General features: G+C 55.2%; 1 protein-coding gene across 4 annotated transcripts in view; it reads left to right on the top strand.

The window, feature by feature from the left end:
• Positions 1–21,720, top strand: part of SRC (SRC proto-oncogene, non-receptor tyrosine kinase) — a 60,546-nt gene that overhangs the window by 8,513 nt on the left and 30,313 nt on the right. Inside the window, exons 1-2 of one of the 4 annotated variants that reach the window (XM_019458540.2) lie at positions 1,117–1,423; positions 18,980–19,050. The gene's annotated coding sequence lies outside the window, so the exon portion shown is untranslated. Of the gene's footprint in view, positions 1–1,116; positions 1,424–18,979; positions 19,051–21,720 lie in introns of those variants that run through there. The other 3 variants (XM_019458542.2, XM_019458543.2, XM_053890267.1) reach the window with 3 other exon arrangements.

The following is a 21,720-nucleotide window of genomic DNA, read 5'->3' as shown; positions in this document are numbered from 1 at the left end:
AAGCTGGTGGATTTGTACCAGGTGTAAGCAGGTGGGCAACTAGTCTAGATTTGAACCCAAATCAGTCTGGCTCTAGGCCTTGCTCATTCCTGATCTCTTGGAGGCTCTATTGTACTCTGAGGCCTTTGCCTCCTATATTCTAAGCTTTCCCTCCCAGCTCCTCTTAGGAGAAGCCTAGGCCTGGTGCTATTTGACCCGGCTGGGCCTTAGTTTCCCATCTGTGAAATGGGAGAACTTTCAGAGGAGAGAGGAAGCAGGTGGTGGTATTTAAAACTGGATTCAGGCCCACCCTTCCCTAGGCCATGATTCCAGGAGGGCAAGCGAAGAGCCAAGGGTGGGGTGCCCGCCCCTGATAGGGCAGTTCTGGAGCCTGGGCCAGGAGGCGGTGGGGGTAAAGTGGTTGGCACAGTGGTTGGGGGAGCCTCTGTGGCCTGAAGCAGCATTTCCTTATTGTCTCCTTTTTCTGCTAAGCTCCTTGCCCCCTGCATCAAGATATAATTTGCCTCTTTATTTACTTGGAAGTGTGATTGCCACTAAATACCAGCTTCAGCCCCCTCATAAGCAGGAAGATCCAGAACTCAGTGACTTCTGATGAGCTGCCTTAGTTACTGTTTTGTTTTGTTTTTCAATGCACATTAAAATGAACACACATCTATTAAAATAAACGTTGCTCTTCCCCACACTGTGCCTCCAGCCCCAGTCCCTACTTTGGGAAACACAGGTCAAGGCCAGGGTCCAAGGCCTGGTTCTTGTCAGGTGACTTCTTTCTCTGTGACTCAGTTTCTTCATCTGTAAAATGGGGATAATCATCAGCCCGCCCAGCCTAGGTGTTGTTAGGAATAGATCCTAAAGTCGACCTGGCCATTAGCATGGTGCCTGGCCAGGAGTGAGGGCTCCATCAGTGCTAACATGATTATTATCATTACCCGTAATTGCGAAAGAGGTGGATTTGGGGTAAATAGGGTGGGTCGACTGGGGGCAGTTGGGGAGGGCATTCTGGGGTCTCACAGGGCGGGGCGCTCTCACCCGGCGGGGTGGGGGCAGGGTTTCTGTGCCTCCGCCCCCCTGCCCTGCCCCTCCCGGACCCCTGGCTCCAGTGGGTGGGGGACCCGCGTGTGGGTCTCTCCTAGGTCACCGGCGGGGAATCGGTCCCCGCACGCTTCCTCGTTCCTCCTCCTCCCGGCGGCCTGCCGGGCCCCTCCTCCCTGCTCGCGCGCTCCCTCCCTCCTCTTCCCCTCCCCGGGCCGCCGCCTCCTCCTCTCCTCCTCCCTTTCTCTCTCGATCTGTCTCTCCCGGCCCGGAATCCATTCCGGCCTGGGAGCCGGAGCGGCCAAGGCCGCCGTCTGCCCGACCCCCTGGCCGTCCGGCGGTCCGCCCTCCCGTGCGTCTGTCTGCCGGTGCGCCCGCCTGCCGACCGGCCCAGGTGAGCGCCCCCCGCCCGTCCGCGGGCCCCCAGTCCCGGCCGGCATGGGGGAACCCCCGCGCGGGACCACCGTGGCGTTGGGTCGCGGAGCCGCGGGGGCTCCTGTCCACCCCTCCAGCCTCCGCCCCCGGGTCCGAGCCGCGATCCCGGAGCGCTGGGCGGGCGCGCGGGGACCTGCCCGGCGCGGCCTTTTGTTGTGATGCCGCGGGGGAGGGGGCTGGGCGGGGGGCTCAGGGGTCCTGTCCGCGCGGGGACCACCGCCGACTCACCCTTCCCCTACGAGCCCCCTGAGAGCGGGAGCCGGGCCGAGCCCCCCAGCCGGGTCTAGGCCAAATCTGAAATCTGAGCCTGTCGGCGCCGCCTCTGGCCGCGGCTGCGGGGCCTGGCGCCCCCGGCCGGGGATGGGAGGTGGAGAGGGGGCGGGCAGGGTGGGCCTGGGGGCGCCAAGCCAGGGGCGCCGGCCCGGGCACCAGGACTTCCCTATACTCCTGGGGCTTTGGGTAGGGCCTGGTGCCACCGGCCTGGAAGGGACTGGGCCACGCTGTTGGTCCCCGCTACCCCCAGCCCCCCAGCCTCGCCCCTGGCAGACCCAGCCGCCTGCCTGCTCAGAAGTTGGCAAAAGTTTTGGGTTTTCTCCACCAGGCCCGGTCCATCTGCCTGCCTGGGCTTCGGTTAGGGGCGGGTTTGAGTCCCAAAAGGGGCCACCACTTGCCCTGCTCTGTGTGGTCAAACAACTGCTTACCTTCTCTGATCTGGGGGTCCTGATCAGTGGCAGGTGGGTCTGGCTGGGACTACTGGGCTGCTGGAGGGTTGGGGGTGAACAGAAGAAGCTCACCTGTGGGGTATCAGTTCCGCCTCTGGGGCCTTTAGGCTGATGGCACAGTGGGCAGAGCAAGTGCGTGACCTCAGATGAGGCTTCCTGAGCTTCAGGACCTCTACAACTGGGGCAGTGGTCCCTGGGTCACCTGGGGTGAGTCCAGGCCCAGCCACAGTGCCGTTGAGATCGGGCTTGGTTTCGAGAATAGGCCAGGCTGGTCCTGTCACTGACCCTTTTCTCAGCCTCCTGGCTGGGCAGACGAGACACCAAGGCTTCTTGGCTCACTGGGTGACCCGGGCCAAGGGACTGCCCCTCTGAGTCCCCGCATGGAAGGGGGGCAGCGTGTACGTACTTCACCATGCAGGAGCTTGGTGTGTAGTTGGTGCTCCCTAAATGAGCGCTTCGCTGGATGAGTCGCCTAAAATGGGTGGGGGCCGAGGGCGCCGGCCCTAGTGGGGCTCGTCTCCAGAAGAGGATGGATTGGTGTCCGAAAAGCCACTTCATAACCCCTGGAGAAAGAAACAGGTCCCGTACAGTCCTGCCATCTGGCAGCTGTGTGACCCTAAGCAACTCACTGCCTCCTCAGGCCTCAGTTTTGTTGAGTATAAAATCGGCCCAATGGAGAAACTGAGGCTTGGAGAGGGGAAGTGAGTTGGCCAAGCCCACACATCTTGAAGCTGGGTCTACACTTCAGAGACCCCAGCCTGGCCGCCCTTGCACCCCTCCGTTGTTGGGGGAGCAGGGGTTTGCCAGTACGGGACCAGGCACACAACAGTGTCGGAAAAGACTATACTGATGAGTGACTGTGTGGAAGCCACGAGGTCCTTTTGGTGATGTGGTCTTTCCACCCAGGGAAGTGACTTACAGTGTGTCACCTCTCTCAGCTGACTGCCTGCCTAGGCCCTCCTGTGTGGCCCCTGGGCTTTTCCTCCTGAAGGTGTCCCTGCCAGGACTGTCCTCTCCTTCCATGAGCTGCTTATCTGTTCTTGCTCTTGAAGGTTTAGCTTCAGGCCCGCCTCTCCCAGGAAGGCTCTCTGGCTCTGTCCTCCACTGCCCACCTCTTCCTGGAGCATGAACTCTCCCTAGCTCACGCGCAGTGCCTTCTTTTGCTTCTTCCCTGATTGTGACCTGGGAGGGGTGGGGGGATGTCTGTCTCCGCCAAGCTCCAGGAGCCAGGGAGGGGATGGCTCAGTGACCTGCTGACAATGCCCCCCCCCCCCAGCCCCCTGGTCCTCAACTGACCTCATTTTCTCAAACCTGCCTCGATGCAAACATCCATGACCCTGTATGAGCATCTGCTAATAACCAGGAGTTTCAAACTCAGGCTGAGCGGTGTGGTGATGGGGTTAGTAGTGAGAGTTGTAGGAGGCACGAGGAGGCGTCCAGGAGGTGGTGCTGAGGGAGAGCAACAGTTTGCTCCAAGTTAAGGAGAGATAGCGCCCTTCCTCCCCTTCTGTTCAGACACTTCCCAGGGCCCCTGGGGTTGTGGAGAGTAGTCAACTGGGATAAATCCTTGCTGCAGAATTGCAAACAGGGTCCCTGGTCTCCCAGATATTTGAGTCTAGAGGGTGAGCCAAGTATCAAACAAGTTGCCAAATAAATTAATATATAATCACAGATGTGATAAGGGCCCAGAGAGAGAGGCGTGGGGAGCAGAGGAATCTTGAAGGAAACATGTAGGAGTTGGCCAGGCATGGAGCTAGGAGAAGGGCTTGCCAGGCAGAGGGAACTGCATGTGCAAAGGCCCTGAGGTGGGGGAGTGTGTGTTGTTATGGAGAAACAGTGGGAAAACCTCTGAGTCTGGAGCACAGAGAGTTAAGGAGAGTGGGTGAGAGGTGAAATGGGGGTGGGTGTTATCAGCAGGGCTGGACCATATGGGGCTGTGTAGGCTTTGGGGAGGAGTTTGACCTTCATCTTCACACAAGGGGCTAATTCGTGTCCCCTGTGTGAACAGACCCATGTTGGAGGCCAGGGGTACAGAGCTGGCCAAGGCATCTGGTAGAAATAGATCTGTGGGGCTGGACTCCCAAGTATTCTGTGAGGGCCTAGATCAGGAGTCAGGAGGAGGAGGCATTTGAGGCTGGGCTTTGAGAGTGGAGTAGGAGTTCACTGGTAGGAAGACAAGAGAGGGTGGCTGGAGGCTGGGAGTGGGGCAGGGAGCAGGCAGGGGTCAGCTGGAGACCAAAGGTATGATAAGGGCTCAGGAGTCAGGTCTGCGTTCATGTTCTGTCTCCACTTGTTGTGCATCTTTGGGTCATTTACTGTATCTTTCCGAGAGTTATGCTTTCTTTGTCTCGAAAATGGGGACAATAAATATCTCCCTATCCGGTGACAATTAAAGGAGGGCTATATGGCCCCAGTGCCTGGTGCCAGTAGGTACTTAGGAAAGGGGACCTGCCTTGAGTGACGTTACACTGGGTGGGTCGGTGGGCCCAGTGGGTCTGGCCACACCAGCTGTGTCATGAAGGCCTTAAGTGGATGAGCTCACAGAGTCTGAAGGGGCTGGTCTGGGCAGGCATGGCCTAGGAAGGGATATTCACAGACAAGGCCACCCCTGTGCTGGGTGATTTGAGTCCTGCTCTGCCCTTGCTGTGTGAGGAGGCTGAACTGGGGAGAGCATTTATTGGGTCTAGCTCGGCCCCACTTTGAGAAAGCCTGCCTTACCTGAGATTGGTCCATTTTCCAGATGTAAATACCAAGACCCAGAGGGGAGAAGCCACTTCCTGCCCAGGTCGTGTGGCCCCCACACCTCTATCTCCCTTGGGTCTCTACAGCCCTTTACTTCCCCTCCACTACCGCCTTATCTCCACGGTAAACCATTCTGGTTTCCACTCAAGCCACTTGGTGGGGGGGAGGGGTACTTCCTTTGGGACACCTCAGTTTCCTCATCGGTGAAGTGGCATAGTATGAGTCATGGCTCCTAGGATGTCCCACAAGGACCAAAATAAAGCATTCAGCACACATTAACTAGATAAATAGAGATGGGGAAGAACCAGACGCTACTCAAGTCCTTCCTCGTCTGGCAGCTAACAGCCCCTCCCTGCAAATCAGTTTCTGAAGCTGTGAAATGGGCATGGGGCTTACACTTAGTAAGGCCAAAGGGAGATTGGGATGAGACTGTACCTGCCTTTACCTGGCCATTGGCTCTGCATCACAGTTCTGGAAAGGTAGGCTCAGTACGTGCTTCCTTGTGTTCAAGGCCCCGTTCCCACTGTGTGTCCAAAGGGAAGGCGCTTAGCCTCTCTGAGCATCAGCCTCGCACACCTCCCTTGTGAAAATGAAATCCACTAATTTCTCCCAGTGACTTGAATCCACTGGATGTTCAGTGACTGTTACGTCTTTCTCCCTTGCCCTCCCTTGTGGGGGCTCAGATATTACCCACCCCTAGGATGGCCCAGGCCTGCACTGCTGTGCTGAGAAGCATTCTGAGGCCAAGTCTTGGCTTCATGGGAATGAGTGCTGGGGGAGATTAGTAATGTCTGCCATTGGCAGAGGAGTAGAGCATGTTGTACGTGTGCCATGAGTTTGTCATTCCTGATCTATTCTGACCTTCTCTTTTCACAGATGGGGGAATTGAGGCCAGAAAGACCCAGGACATATTATCCAAGCTGGGAGAAAAATGCACATCTCTTGTCTTTTGATCCAGGGCTCTCCCGACTCAGCCAGCCTGCCCCTTCCCACAGGACAGCCTGGGTGGGGAGGAGTCCAGGGACAGATGACTGGGGAGGATCCCAGAGCTGGAAGCAAAACCCCCCATTTCTCCCCCTCCTTGCTATAGGACTTTGAACAAGTGACTCCTCTCTAACCTGGGCCTCAGTTCCTCTCCTCCCCATAGACTAACCAGAGGAGTTCCAGAATAAAATGAGAAGCTAAAGGAGAGGAGAAGCAGATGATCTTGGCCAAGTTCCCTCCTGCCCCGGTCCTCAGTTTCCTCCTCTGTGCAGTGAGAACTTTTCCCTCGCTGAGGCTCTGTGATGGGGATCCTGGCCAGGGAGTTCTCCAGGGCAGGCATGACTGAGTCTTCTTAGCGTGCATGTAGGCTGTTTGAGACTGCGGGAATGAGTCCTGCGAGTCCTCAGACCCACTGGGCTGAGAGGTCAACAGAGATGGACTCCTGGTGCTAGGAGTGGAAGTCAAGTTCGGATGGTGTCAGAAAACTAGGCCTCGGCAGACCTGATTGCCTTCTCCTGGCCTGCCTGGATTTGCTGCCCCGTCTTTCAGTGTATCTGATGTGGATGTCCTCATGTTGTGCCCTCTCCAGCCAGGTCATAGCAAGGTGGCCCGTTCTATCCTTTGCCCCAGCCTGGCGTGGACAGAACTTTTGTTCCTGTTACACAAAAAAGCAAACAGGCTCAGAGGGGCCAAGGGCTGAGGCCACGGTCGCCCAGCACGGTAAAGCGTGAGCCCAGGCTTCTGGCGGCTGGGTGACTTGTAGCATCTGATTCCCACGGAGTGTGCACCCAGCTTTCCTGAAATCTCTCCCAAGGTTTAGGGTTGGTATGTTGCTGGGGGCAGGCGATCCTGACTTTCGGGGCTTCTGGTTCTGGCTGATGGATCTCTACTCAGATCTGGAGTATCGGATCTTGCAGGGAGCCCCCAGCTGCCCGGATTGGCATCTCATGGGTGCTCAATGGATGCTCATGGCATAGAGGGAGTAGAAGTAGCAAGGCTCGTGGAGCCACTTGGTTCTGGGTTCGAATCTTGATTCTGCCGTTTGCTGTGTGGGATTGTGGGACAGCAATCGCTTGGAGCCCTAGTTTCCCTGTCTTCGAAACGGATGACAGGGCCGGTGCCAGCTCTGATAAGGGGGTGTGAGGATCAGATGAGCTAATGTGTGTCTGCTCTGGCACAGAGCCTGCATACAGTAAGTGCTTAATATTTCTGTGATTAGGAAGGTAATCCCCTGACGAGGTGGGAATTTGGGACGGGAATTGCGGGCCAATTGATCAGGGAATCCCTGGGGCTGAGTCTGGGCACCTGAATCTGTGACAGGCTTGTCCTACGGGACGTGGCTGAGGGGATGGTTAACCAGAAACAGACAAGTTTTGTGACTGGGTAGACTGGAAACCACCAGCGCCATGTAGCCTCCCTGAGCCCGGCTCCTGCCTCAGCTGACCTGTGACTTGCCCATCTGTGACGTGTCAAGGCCTCCCAGTGTCCTAATCCCTGGCATTGAAGGCCTCCTCACTGAATGGGTCTCTCTCTGTGAAGGTGACCACTGATGGAGCCGTGGGTGCTTTGCCTCTTTGTCTGCTTGGCCTGAGAGGCAGGAGCTGTTATTGCCCCAGTGGTTTCTGTGGGGAAGGAGCTGTGGCTCAGAGAGAGGCCAGGTGGGCCCGGGCTCCACAGCAAGGGCTCCTGGAGGTGAGCTCTTCCCAGCCCCACCCCGGTCACTCCTACATTTTCCTTTCACTCGGGTGACCCCTTAGTCTTTCTGAACCGTTGGCTGTCTTCCTGTGTGCCCGAGCTGTCCAGCCTCCGTGCCTTGCCTCCGTGGGCCCGCTGCCCAGTGGTCTGCCGTCTCGAAACTTGCCGAGGCGGCTAAGATGCCTCTGCCTCCAGAAAGTTCTTAGTGACCACCCTCTGTCCCCCCACCCGACTCCGTTCTTCCCTCCTCTGCACCCCGCTGCCACTCTCTGCCCTCCCTCATGGCTCTGACACATTCTGCCTTAGACGGCAAGTCATAGGATTCTTTTTTGCCTCTCAGGCAGTAAGGCGATAATCATCACCCCAAGGGTGCCGCACTTTACAGTTTACAAAGCACTTTCCACAGTCACCTTTGAGTACCCCCCAGCACGGCTAGGCAGATGGGGAAACTGAGGCCTCAAGCTCAGGCTCACCCCAGCTGCTCTCTCCGCTTGAGCTGACGGGACTGAACCCCGCCCCCACTGCCAAGAACCCCCAATCTCCTGAGGCCAGAACCCCTCTCTCAGAGCCCCAAGAAAGGAATTGGAGGTTCAGAGAGGCGAAGTGACTTGTCTAAGGTCACGTGGCCTGGAAGGCTGGCAGAGCTGAGAAGGGGCGGATTGTGCCCACGTTCCCACAGCTTCTGAGTGGAGAACCAGATGTAACCGTGATCCTGAGGGAAAAGTGCCCAGCCCCTGGGGTTCCTTCAAAAGTCATCGGCTCCCTCAGCACATGCTTGAGCCCGTGTCCGGTTGCGAGTGCTTGTCCTCGTCCTCATACCTAGTCCTCACGATGTCTTGCAAGGCAGCAGTTCTGGCCCTGTTTCACCAGAGAGGAAACCGAGTCTCAGACAAGCAGTGACTTGCCCAAGGTCACGCAGTACATGGATTTGGACTCAGGGCCCCATGAACACCGTGGGTCTACCCTGCCTCATCCAGGCTGGGCCCTTCTTTGCCTCCTGTCTGACCCCTGACCCTCCCTCAGCCCCTGCTAGGCATTCCTCTCAGGACAGAGAGGCCAGGAGACTTCTCTGGGGAGCCGCCTGCCTCCAACCCCAGGGCTTCTGCACCTCCAACTGCTGTCACCCACAAGCTCTGTGACTTTGGTGAGTCAGTTCACCTCTCTGTGCTTCGGCTTCCCTACCTGAAAAAATGGGCCTAATGACAGTATCCGCATTACGGGCTTATTCTAAGGATCAAGTGAGGTGCCTGATGCCCTCAGCAAAGCCGGCACATAGCACACCCTCAGTAAATGTTAGCCGCTATTTGGTTATAATTCAGATCAACTTGAAGAGGAAAGGATTGACAATCCTATTCTACAGATAGGAAGACCGAGACTCGGAGGAGGGAAGTAGCATCCACCAGGCGACAGGGGGATGTCACAGCTAGAAAGCTCCTGGGGCACATCCCACTTTCCAGACGGGGCAACTGTTTCCTTCTGGGATTCAGTTTTCTCATCTGTGCGGTGGGTTTGTGCGTGTTGTGGGGAGATAGTTCTATCGCATCAAAGTACTGTGGTTCATCCATCAGTAGCCACCCTAGGGAGAGGGGAGAGGGTCTCCTCTTCTATCTGGGCTGGTGGGGCTGTGCCCTGTGCATTTTGTCCCTGAGTTTTGCCAAGTTCTCAAGCTTCGGCCCGTCTAGGAGGCTGAACCGGGCCCAGCCAGACCTTCTGGGTGCCCCGTGGCTGCTGACACCCAGGTCCCTCCACATCACCTGTTCCATCTGCCTCCTGTGCTGCGTGCCCTGGGCAAATGGCTTCTCTTATTGAGCCCCAATTTCCTTATCTGTGAGATGGGGGCAGGGGTCTTTTCTTCGTTGGGCAGTTGGGAGGACTGGATAAGCTCATTTCCCCCCAAATGCCCGCCTGCGCCAGGCTTATAGGAAGTACCCAGCTAGTGGTTATGGTTATAAGAATGGGAAGGTTTCTGACTGGCAGGAAGGAGGAACAGCATTCCAGGCAGAGGACCCATGTGAGCAAAGTCTCAGAGGTAGGACAGTTTAGGGAGCACCCGGTAGTTAGGTGGGGGTAAGTGGGAGAGGACTACCAACTTCCAGGCTTTGGACTGACCTGAGGCAAGTAGGCAGGGTATCAGCAGTGACTGCGGTGATGTTGACCTTCCTGCCCTCCAAACCGTAGCGTGGCTTTTGGAGGCTTGGGAGCAGCCACCTGTGATCCCCACCCCCATCCCTGCCAGGTGTTCCCGAAGGCCCTGGAACCAGATGAGCCACAGTTCTATTTGGGGACAATTCTGCTGTTCCCGTTTCTCTCCTGTGCCCTAGTTTTAGAAACGACGTGGGTTTGGTTACCAGTTGGCCATTTGCAGAAAGCACCCCCCCCCCCCCCCCGCTCCGCCCATACCTTAGATCTGTGGGCAGCGTGGGCAAAACAGGACTCATTATTGCCTTTGGGGGTTGTTCCTGGCCTCTGTCCCTGGATTCTCTGGGCAGGGAGTTAGCAGCTGGACTCTTGATCACCTGCTGCTGGTGTCAGGGCTTGTGCTGGGTGCTGGAAACCCCAAGGGATGTGCTCTGGGAGCAGCCAATGCTCTGGTGGAGCTGGACACAGACATTGATCATTGTCCTACCACAGGGTAGGCACATATGAACTGTGGCAGCCCGTTACAAGGCCAGAAGGGCTTCCTAGAGGAGGTGATACCTGGTCTGAGTCTTAAAGGGTGAGCAGGAGCTCAGGAGGGAAAAAAGAATGGTGAGGGCATGCCAGAGGGAGGGCATGGGCGAAGCTCTGGTGGTGGGAACTCGCCTGGCGTGTGCAGGCATAGGTCATGTACAAGGCAGTTGGAAGGTTGACCAGGCAAGCCCTCAAACCCTTGCCAGGCTTTGCTGAGGTCTCCCGCTGAACGTGTGAAGGGAAGACAAAGAGAAGGGTCAGACTGGGCTCCAGTGCTCCATTACTGTTGCCGAGTGAAGGTAGCTCATGGGGGCTGGGGTTTCAGATAGGGATCGAGAACCCCTATCTGGGGCAGAAGGTGGGAGCCGGTTGGGGCCTTGGAGGGAGCAGGCCAGGAAGGACTTCCTGGAGGAAGTAGTACTGACAGCTTGAACCAGGGCCTGAAGGTGTGATGTGAGCAGCTCCTCTTGTCGGAGCCCTGAGGAGTGCTATTGACGTGAGAGGCGGCCACCAGCCGTCAGTGGAGAGCCCGAGGGCCTGCTCGGCTGGTGGCCGTCAGTGGAGAGCCCGAGGGCCTGCTCGGGGGTCTACATGCTGTCCTCAGGCATGAGGAGAGACTCCTGGGCAGGACTGACTTGTCAGGCACTGTGGGCGTTCTGTTGGCATCGTGGCTTTGGTGAAGTGGCCCTGGAGAGAAGGTGGGTGCTAGCCAGACAAACGGGATTGATGGGGGAGCAGTGAGGAGGGGATGGGGGCCTCTGTCCCCTCTCTGCCTCCTCATACATCCTTTCCCTGCAGAAGCCTGCCTGGCAGGAAGTGGTGGAGACGTGTTGGGGCCTGGCTGGCCAATTCCCAAGGTGCCTGGGGCATGGACTGGGTGTGGGGCAAGAGCTCTGGGTTCAGGGCCCGACCTCCTTCCCTTGCTGGGTGAACCTTGCCAGGGTAAGGGTCTCCCCACTTGGGTGCAGGGCTAGGCATGGGTGCCCATTTGTACCTCCAGAAAGGCCCCTCCACCCTCTTGAACCCAGAGGGTCTGTGCTCCAGGCAAGGTGAGTTGAGAACCATGACTAAAGATTCTGGTGCCAGATGGGTGTGGGTTTGAAACCCAGCTTCGTTCTCTGCTGCCTGGGAGATCTTGGCCAAGTATCTTTGCCCTTCGGAACCTCAGTTTCCTCATCTGCAAACACGGAGGTCACCCTAGAGCCTCCCTCCTAGGGCTTAATGAGGTTTCAGGGACCCCAGCCCCTGGGGTCTGGCTTTGGAGCCATTGGCCCAGCTGACCAGGGGTGGTGGGGCCTGCTGGGTGGCTGAGGGGTGGCTTCTGGTCTGCCCCAGGCTCAGCACAGGCACTGAGGACAAAGCCCCTTTGTGGTAGGACAGATGGAGCCTGGGAGCCCCCCTCTTCGGACTGGAGGGCCGCCGCCTGCCCCTCCTCCTCACTCAGTTCCCCGGAGGGAAGGAGCTTCCTCAGACAGAGAAGATGGGAAATGAAAGTCGGGTTGTGCAGGAGGAGAGGCTGGGCTGGCTGCAGCTGCTCAGGCCAGAGCCTGGCTGGTGAGCTTGGGCGGGTCTGCGCCTGCTCTGGGCCATCTTCTCAGGGCCCTGGGCATCCCTGGCAAGTCCCAGGCCCACTGTGTGGGCCCGGTTCACTTATCCGTTCGTCATCGTCTGCCCGCCCATCCATCCATCCGTCCATCCTTCCATCCACCCATCCATCTATTCAGTAATTACCAGGCATCTACTCCATGCTAGGCCCTAGGCTTTTGGCCAGTGGCCGGACGGTGCCCAAGCATCCCAGCTGTTAACTCTTGAATGTTATACCCACTGCAGCATATTCAGCCATGAGTGAGACAGAAGTGGCCCCTGTCCTCATTAGATGTGTACTCTCACTATGTCATCAGAGCTGCGGTCCACGCTAGGAAGGAGAAGTTGAAGGTTCTCACTCCAGCTGGGGGAGGTCAGAGAGGCCTTCTGCGAGGAGGTACAGCTTTGGAAACAAGACTCAAAGACAGAGCAGAGTTGTCTGGGTGTGTTGCCATTTGAACAGGTGGTTAGGAAAGGCCCCCTGAGCAGGTGATGTGTGAGTAAAGCGCCCGAAGGAAGTGAAGGAGCGAGGGGTGTAGCTGTCCAGGGGTGGTGTGCTCTGGGTAGAGGGGGCAGCAGGTGCAAAGCCCAGGGCAGGCGCCTACTGGGTTCTTGGGGTGAGGGGGAGCAGCACACCGAGTGAGAAGGGAAGAATACATGAAAAGGGGTAGGACTGCTAGAGTGCTCTCTAGGGTTTTGGACTCCTTTGTCGGTTAGGGGCTGTGAAGGCTGTTAAGTAGGAGTGATGGTTCAGACTGACATTTCCGAGAGGCTCTCTGCCCCCAGGTGGCCAGCTTGGAGGAGGAAGCCGGGCCTGAACTAGGGGGTGGCCGTGTGTTTGGATTCAGGATGTGTTTGGAGGTGGGACTGACAGGGCTTGGAACTGAGTTACATGGGGGCGGGAGAAATCATCTTTCCTCTCTTGGGCTGCTGGTGATGAGGGGCTGAGTCCCCACCACAGAGCACTGTGGCTTCTGGTTTATGTTTGTTCCCTCTCCCCAGCCCATTTGGAGGCACGGGGTCCCAGTGGCTTCTTCACCTTGTCCTAAGGACTGGACTAAGCCCTCCAGTTGCCATGGCTCTGAACAACTGTACGCCTTAGGTGAAACTGGCAGGACCTACCCGTTTTACAGATGAGAAAACTGAGGCCAAGAGTGGGACCTCCATAGCCTGGGGTACACAGCAGGGCAGGGTTGGAGTTTGGTCTCTCGGGACGGTTTGGGGTCTATGGACCTTGCCTCCCCCCACCACTTCCAGCTAAAAATTTCTGGGTGTACCTGAGATTTTGGTTTTTTTTTCTGCCCTGAACTGTCTTGGAGATACGGAGGCTGCTCAGTGTGACCTCAGGGTCAGGGGTGGGGTCAGGAGCCTAGACTGTCACTTGCCATGTGAGCCGGACCTCAGTTTCCTCTGTTGGGGGCTGGCCCTCACAGCAGCTTTGGGAGGACCAGATAAAACAGTGCATGTCAAGTGCCAAGCCTGATGCCTGGCATACAATACACATTCAGTAATCAGCAGGTATTTTTATTATTGTTTCTGTGGGGAGTAAGGACATGTGTGTAAGTCTGGCCTCCGGCTACGTCCACCCACAGAGCAGGGCTTTGGGGGCAGGGCGGGAGTTGCCAAGTGATGTCTTCTAGATAACTCAGCACCAGGGGATTGAAAGTCCCCGGGATCCATGCCCAACACCACTTGCCACACCGGGAAACCGGCCATGAAACAACTTGGGACAGAGCAGGGTTTTACACCAGGTGGCCTGCCGCCTTGCCCTGCTCCTGCGCCGCCCACTTCCGGGCCTTCTCCTTCCCTCTAGGGCTTCTAGGCTGTGGACAGGTGTGGACAAATCCTAGCGGGAAGGGATCCTGCACTCTACAGGGCAGGTCAGGGCCTGGGGTCTAGAAAGGGGTCCCCTTTCCGCCCAGGAAGAAACCCCAGAGCTACAGGGGCTGGAATAGTTCTGTCTCTCTGGGGCTGGGATTAGTGGGCTCTGTGGTCCACTTAGGCTTTGCCCTCACTGGGCTGCAGGTCCCGTCCCCAGCAGCACACCCGCCTCTCTCTGCTGGTGCCGGTACAAGCCTGCGGCGCCTTGCCCCTCCCTGGCCACACTGGCAGAGCCGGTTTGAGGCCTGCCCGCCCCGAGCGTGTTTGCACCACGAACATGGGACCAGACATGTTGTGGCTGCTTTGGCCTGTGGATGGCCCCTGGCTCACTCTTCCCTCACTCCTTGCTCACTCAGCAAACATCCTCTGCTACCTGTTCTGTGCCTGGGCCCGTGCCGGGTGCGGCTTGGGGCCTGGAGTTGCCTCAGACTTGCACACGGCCCTGTTTAAGTCAGGGGGGTCAGAAGCTCTGCCACAGGGACACGCCAGGCAGGGGCAGGAGAGAGCAGTGGTCGGGATATAGGCTGTGGGATTTGACAGACCCAGGGCCGAGGCCTGTACATCTTCATCATATGGGGCCCTGGGTAGGACCCATTCATCCTTCCCTTCCTCCCTCCCTTCCTTCAGCTCTTCCTCCCTTTTTCCCTCCCTCCCTCCCTCCTTGCACTGGAGTTTGTGAAGTCTCAAGGGAGGCAGGTGGTATAGCTTTGGGGAGGTGACAGCATGTGCAAAGTCTGAAGGCTAGGGGGTGATTACAAGTTAAAGGGAGGGTCGGGGGGTAGGGGGGAAAGAGAATGCAGCAGGCCTCGATCCTGTGAGCAGCAGGTAGGAGCTTTGAAGCCATCTTGCTGACTACTGTCCCCAGCCTCAGGCTCAGATGCTCCCTCCCTCAGAGGTCTGCCAGAGGCATCATGTCGTGCATAAGTAAATGGAGGACTGGACTTCCTGAGGTCACACATCGGGGACGGGCCACCTGTGTGTGGGCTTGGAGATTGGAGGAGGGGGAGTGGAACTCAGGGCTGACCGTGTGGCAGGGCCAGGCCACCAGGTGCTCCTGCCCACCAGTGTCACTGGAGGGAGTTCCTGCATGGGTGTGGGTGGGGAGGAGGGGGGGCACTGTGTGTTCCCGGAGCAGAGAGGCAGGGTTGCTGGCAGGGAACAGCGAACACTGTGAGCCCCTGAAGGCAGTGGGCAGAGGCTGCTGGCTGGCAGTTGTCCCCCCAAGCCCATCAGCCTTCACCCATCAGCCAGTGGGGGTGGGGCAGCTGGGAGCCCAGGGAGAGATGACCTTGGAGAGGCTTGTTATCTCAGTGGCTTGGGGTGGCGGTGGGGTGGGGATGGAAGGTTGGGATCTATCTGCTAAGGAATCCTTGGCATGCCAGGGTCTCTGTTTGGGTGCAGATACTGAGCCCCGAGGTGGGGGTGTGACTTGCCTGAGGTCACACGGTGATTCTGATGGAGGCCTTCCGCTCTCAGCCAGGTGGTACCTGGCTGGGTCCCTGAGACCCGCCTGTATTGGGCCTGGTGCCTTGAGAATCTTCTCTTCAGTCCCAGTGCCCACACCCTCATCCAGGGGCCGGCCCCGCCTCACCGTATGACCTGGGGCCGGGTGCCCCTCCAGAGTCTCAGCTCTTGGTCTGTGAATGCGGATGTCTCACAAAGCCTCCCTGACACCAGGGCTGTGACCCCCTGGCCTGTGAGCCTGCCCACCTGCTGGCAAAGGCCGCTTGGCCTCGACTCTGGGGTAGAGGCTACAGTAGGGTATAGGGTGGGTGAGACCTTCTAAGCCCGCCGCCCTCACCGGCCCCGGGAGGCTCCAATGGGCAGGAGGACCAGTAGCCCCCTTCCAGTGACCTCCCTCTCAGGCCTTGGTGGAGGGGGATGGTGGGAAGTCGGCGTGGGAAAGATGGAGCCACCCACTGTGTGCTTGTCTTTCCCCCCATTTTGCTGTTGGGGAGACTGAGGCTACATGGTTTACACTGATCTTACACTCCCTTTGGGCCTTCCCAAGCAGTCCCTTCTGCCTGGATCATACTTCCCCTCCCTCTTTTCACACACTGCCCAGCCTTCAGACCTCAGCTGAGATGTCCCCTCCTCTGGGAAGTCCACCATGGTTTAGGCCCCCTCTTGCCCCTCTAGCCCTCTAGAGTTCGAGATGACTGTGCTTTGCCAGGGTTACTGTGGGATGAAGGCTCAGTAACCTTACTTTGCCCTTCTCTACACCCTCAGGGGCCTGAGAAAACCTTCATGGCCTCTCAGTGTTTCAGGACCTTCTGATCTAGGTTGCTGGATAGATCCTCTCGGGGCCTCCTTCAGACCTCCTCAGGGCTGGGCCAAAGACCAGCAGTGGCCCGGTTAAGCTGGGACCCACACAGTTCAGACCTCTCACTCAGTAACCCCCTGCACATCTGACCTTCCTGCCTCAAAGCCTTTGCACATGCTGTGCCAACCTCCTAGACTGCCCTTCCCTTGCCTGCCTCCTTATTGGTCCAGTGGAGAGAGAATGGGCTTTGGTATCACTCAGATCTGGGTTGGCACCTGGTCTCCATTTCCTGGCTGGGCAACTTCCTGGAGACTTTATGTTCTCATGTGTGACATGAGTGTGGCCATGGCTCACTTCAGGGCTCTTGGGAGCATTTGAAGGGGTAGCGTGAACCCTAGGTGGGAGGATGTGAGGGGGAAGCGTGTGGCCATCAGCATGCCCCATTCCACCCTGCCAGCCTGCATTGGAGCAGCTGGTGGCATGGAGTTCTGGAGAGGGAGCCGAGGTGGCCCTAGACCCGACCGAGAAGACCCCCGCCATAGGCTCCTTCCTTGGGTCCTTCCCTTTAGGGAGAAGCTCAGAGAGGAAGGGACTTGCCAATCGGCTGCTAAGAGGTGAGATTTTAGTCACACCATTTAATCTGTCTGTGCTTCAGTTAAGAATGACACATAGTAGGTCCTAAGTAAATACTAGCTGTTACTACTGTCATTGTTCATATTCCCCCACTCTGAAGCCAGGGTCCTTTCCATGTTCTGAAACCACTTGTAGAAAAACACCCCCTTATGACAGGTAATTGCTTTGAGAGTGTGAAGGAAAAAAGGAATCAGGTGAAGATCCCAGCCTGGGGGTAGGAGGGAGCTTCTGTTCTAGTGGAGGGGGGGTGGTACGTAGGGGAGACAGGAGAGGAATTCAGCCCCCATCTGTGAAATGGGACCGTTGGACTGGCATCCTCGCCGTGCTGCCCCGGCCTCAGCTTCCTCCTCTGGGGACAGGCCAGTGCTTGTGGCACTAGCCCTATGGAGCTGTTGTGAGGAGGGAGGAGGCATCAGTTGGGGACCCAGCCTTGGAGGCTCGGAGGGGTCAGTTGTTCACTCTGTAAGTGGTCCTTGGGCTGTGTGGCCTTAGGTCAGCCACTCTCCCTGTCCTGGCTTCCATTTCCCCTTATGGAAAATGACTGGCCAGGGAGCCCTGCTTAGTCCCCATTATGTGGACTTACCTGCAAGAGTCCAGCTGGGACCAGTGGCCTTGGAGAGAGGGGCTGACAACAGCCCGGGGCCAGGAGAGCCAGGATCCCCAGCTGGCCCTCTTTTGTCTTGGATGGTGTCCTGGGCCCTGACTTGGCTTCTCTGAGCCTTCCTCTGTCCCCTCCTCTAAAAGAGGGGACTGACTGTCCCTGCATAGATGGGGCCTGGTGAGAACCAGAGAGCTAAGCAATAATGGAAACAGTCATGTTCCTAATAGGAAGGGCCCCGTTTATTAAGCATGGCCTGTGTGCTCAGGGCTCTGAGTGGTTAGCTCACTTGCCTGTGCGACTACCTGGGGGTGACCGTGGCATCTCCATGGTACTGAGGGAGTCTTCGGTCAATTTACCTAGAGTCCTCCCATGGGCTGCAGCAGGGCCCCCCCTAACCATGATGCTGTAGCCCACTTGGGTCAGGCAGGTGCCTGCTGGGGCCTTTCTGGTCCCCTCCTTCCAGAGGCAGGACTGATGGCTGCCAGCGGGCTGTTTCCCTCCCCCCCCACCTCCACCCTCCTCCCTGCCAACACGTTCCTGACACAGCCTCCACCACCCACCCACCCATTCATCCTGCCCCTGATTGGGCCACTGTTATCAGGAGACACTCCTGGACTGGCTGAGAAGAGCTCTCACCTTGCCCTTCTGAGGGGGGTTGTGACTGCTGATCTAGGCCCTGCTGGTGGCTCCCTTGGGGGGTGGGCCCTGGGACAGGAGGCTGCAGAGCCTAGACAGTTCAGGTCTACTTGCTGATGCTGTCTCTTATGAGCACTGTGACCTTAGGCAAGCAACTTGACCTCTCTGTGCCTCAGTTTTCTCCTCTGCAAAACGGAGCTGACCATACAGGGCCGCAGTAGGTTCATCTGGACTCATGCATGTGGTGTCCTACTTAGCCTGGTGCCCGAGCCGTACAGGAGTCTCTCTGCCCATTAACAAGCTGTTGTTAGCATTGGAGAATCAATTGTCCCTCCTTTTTAGTGGGGCCCCCAGTTTGGATGGCACTCTGTCTCCCTTCTGATGAGTGCACGTCAGGAGGGCCCCGCGGGCATTTTCTTCTTCAGGCCCGTGGGACGAGTGAGAGGGCAGAGCTGAGAGGCTCTTTTCAGAAGTTGAGAATGTGCTGTGTGATCTTGGGCAGCCCCTATCCCTCTCTGAGCCTCCTTTTCTTGGTCCGTTCTCTTGAGCAGTTGGATGTGGGTGAGGCTCTGCCTCAGCCCCTTCTTGTCCCCATCACTGTACTCTCTATAATTCCTCCTTTGGCTGGTCTAGCTACCTGGCTTTTGTCTTTCACTCTTCAGTGCCTGGCGCGTAGCAGGTGCTCAGCTAAGCTTTGTTGAAGAAGCCAACCAATGCACGACGACTGAGTGAATACCCAGGGCTCTCCTATTTCCAGGTCTTTGTGTGAATGGCTCCCTTTGCCAGGAACACCGGCCCTAGTCATCTCTGCTTGTAGAATTCCTCATCCTTGAAGTCCCTTCTCAGATGCTGCCTCTCCCGGCTTCTCCCAGTCAGAGAGGGTTGCTGGTGCTCTGCACACTTGGTCTGAGGCTCTCTGCTCAGAGATGTGGATGGAGACCTGTTATCATCCAACTCGTGTACATAGTAACGTATTCATAAACAACAAGGACCACGCGCTGACGAGGCACCAGGCACAGGGGGGAGCCTTGCGCAAGGGTTGTCTTATTTCATCCTCCACGACAACCTTGAAGGTAGACATTATTATTATCCCTCCCTTTGCAGATCACAGAAGCTCAGAGAAGTGAAGTGACTTTCCCAGCTATGAACGAGAGCGCACCAGGATTTGAAACCAGGTAAGACTGTGTTTTTTCTTAAAAACAAAAGGAAAACCATTAACACACATAGCAAAAAATAATTCAAACAGTCCAAAGGAAGACAGGGTAAAGCCTCTCTTTGCAGCCACATCCCCTTGCCCAAGGCAGGCACTGGGAGGGGTTTCTGGCGTGTCCTTTTAGGGAGAGGCAGACGTAAACAAGCATGTATGTTAGAAAACAAACACAAACACATTGTAACATGTGGTATGTCCTGTTCCACACCTGTTTTTTCTTCACGTGTACCTTGAGGATCATTTGTGCTACTGCTTTCTTTTTCATGGTTGAATGGTGTTCTAGTATGCGCTGTGTGGATGGAGACCGTGCTTTACTGCATTGGCGAAGAATATTTTGGTTGTTTCCAGCCTTTTGCTTATTGTAGACAGTTCTGCAATGAATATCCTCCATCATACACTTCATATTCATGTGCGAGGGTTCCTCTGGGATTAATCCCAAACTGCAGGGTCGGGGAGCATGCGCGGTTGCAATTTTGATGGAGATTGCCAGAGCTTATGATCATGCACCCTCACACCGCATCCTCTGACCCCCCCACCAGTGCGGGTTGCTATAATTTCGGGGTCTTGGCCAATCCGACAGTTGAACAGTGGCCTCTGCTAGTGTTTGTTTGCTTTTTTTTTTTTTTTTAATATCACAGCTTTATTGAGATATAATTCACAGACCAAACAATTCACCCATTTAAAATGTACAATTTAATGGCTTTTAGTATATTCACAGTTGTGTAACTATTACCACAATGAATTTTAGAACTTTTTTCTTTTTTCTTGTTTTAAAGTTTATTTATTCATTTTTGAGAGAGAGAGAGAGAGAGAGAGAGAGAGAGAGAGAGAGAGGATCCCAAGCAGGCTCTGCACTGGCAGTGCAGGGCCCGACGCAGGGCTCAAACTCATGAAGCGTGAGATCATGATCTGAACTGAAACCAAGAATTAGACCCTTAACTGACTGAGCCAGCCAGGTGCCCCTAGAACATTTTTATTACCCCAGAAAGAAACTGTGTGCCCATTAGTCACTCCCCACTCTCCTCAAACGTTTCTCCCCTAGCCCCAGACAACAACAAATCTTCCTGTTTCTATAGACTTGCCTAGTCTAGACCTTTTATATAAATGGAAGCATACAATACATGGTCTTCTATGCCTGGCTTCTTTCACTTAGCATCATGTCTTCAAGATTCTCCCATGTTATAACATGTTATCAGGACTTCATTCCTTTTTCTTGCCAAATAATACTCCATTGTCTGCATCTCCTTCATGATTAATGATATCGAGCATCTTTTCATGCAGTTATTGGCCATTTGTAGATCTTCTTTGGAGAAATATCCGTTCAAATCCTTTGCCCATTTTTTAATTGGATTGTTTGTCTTTTTGTTGTTGAGTTATAGAAGTTCTCTATATATTCTAGATGCAGATCTCTTATCATATATATGGTTTGCAAATATTTTTCCCATTCTGTGAATTCTTTTTATCTCCTTGATGGTGTCTTTTGGACACAGAGGTTTTAAATTTTGATGATGTCCAGTTTATCCATTTTTTCTTTTGTTGCTTCTGCCCTGGGTGTCATATCTAAGAAACCAAAATCATAAAATTTATACCTGTATTTTCTTATAAGAATTTTTTCAGTTTTACCTTTCATATTTAGGTTTGCAATCCATTTTTAATTTTTTTAATTAAAAAAAATTTTTTTAATGTTTATTTATTTTTGAGATGGTGGGGGGGGGGTGGGTAGGGGCAGAGAGAGAGGGAGACACAGAATCCAAAGCAGGCTCCAGGCTCTGAGCTTGCACAGAGCCCAACACAGGGCTCGAACCCATGAACCATGAGATCATCACCTGAGCTGAAGTCTGGCATTTAACTAACTGAGCCACCCAGGCCCCCCTCGTGATCCATTTTGAATTGATTTTTAGTGTAGGGTCTGAGGAAGGTGTCCAGTTTCCTTCTTTTGCATGTGTCTGTCCAGTTTTTCCTGTAACATTTGTTGAAAAGACTGTTTTATCTCCATTGTATGGTGTTGGCATATGCTTGTCAAAACTCCTTTGACTGTAAATGTGAGGGTTTATTTCTGTCCCTCAATTCAGTCCCATTGATGTATATACATCTGTCCTGATGCCGGTACCATGGTGTCTTTTTAGAAAAAAAAATTTCTTTTAAGTAATCTCTACCTCCAATGTGGGGCTTGAACTCACCATCCTGAGATCCAGAGTCCCATGTTGTACTGAGTAAGCCAGCCAGGGGCCCCATGGTGTCTTGATTACTGGAGCTTTTCCACAAGCTCTGAAATTAAAATGAATGAGCCCTCAAGCTTTGTTTTTCTTTTTCAAGATTGTTTTGGCTATTCTGGGTCCCTTGACTTTCCATATGAATTTTAGGACCAATTCGTCAATTTTTGCAAAGAAGATAGCTGGGATTTTGATAGGGATTACGTTGACTCTGTAGATCAGTTTGGGGAATATTACCATTTTAGCAATGTTTAGTCTTCCAATCCATGAACATGGGATGTCTTTCCATTTATTTAGATTTTCCTTAATTTCTTTCAATAATTTTTGAATTTTGCACTTCTTTGGCTATTCCTATTCCTAAATATTCTTTTGATATTGTAAATTGTTTTCTTAATTTTCTTTTTGGACTATTCATTAGCGTA

This window comes from Panthera pardus, unplaced genomic scaffold (assembly GCF_024362965.1).
Source record: "Panthera pardus isolate Hobbes unplaced genomic scaffold, ASM2436296v1 HiC_scaffold_25, whole genome shotgun sequence".
Taxonomy (NCBI): Eukaryota; Metazoa; Chordata; class Mammalia; order Carnivora; family Felidae; genus Panthera; species Panthera pardus.
The sequence above is the reverse complement of the archived record's forward strand: the minus strand, read 5'-3'. Positions and strand labels throughout refer to the sequence as shown.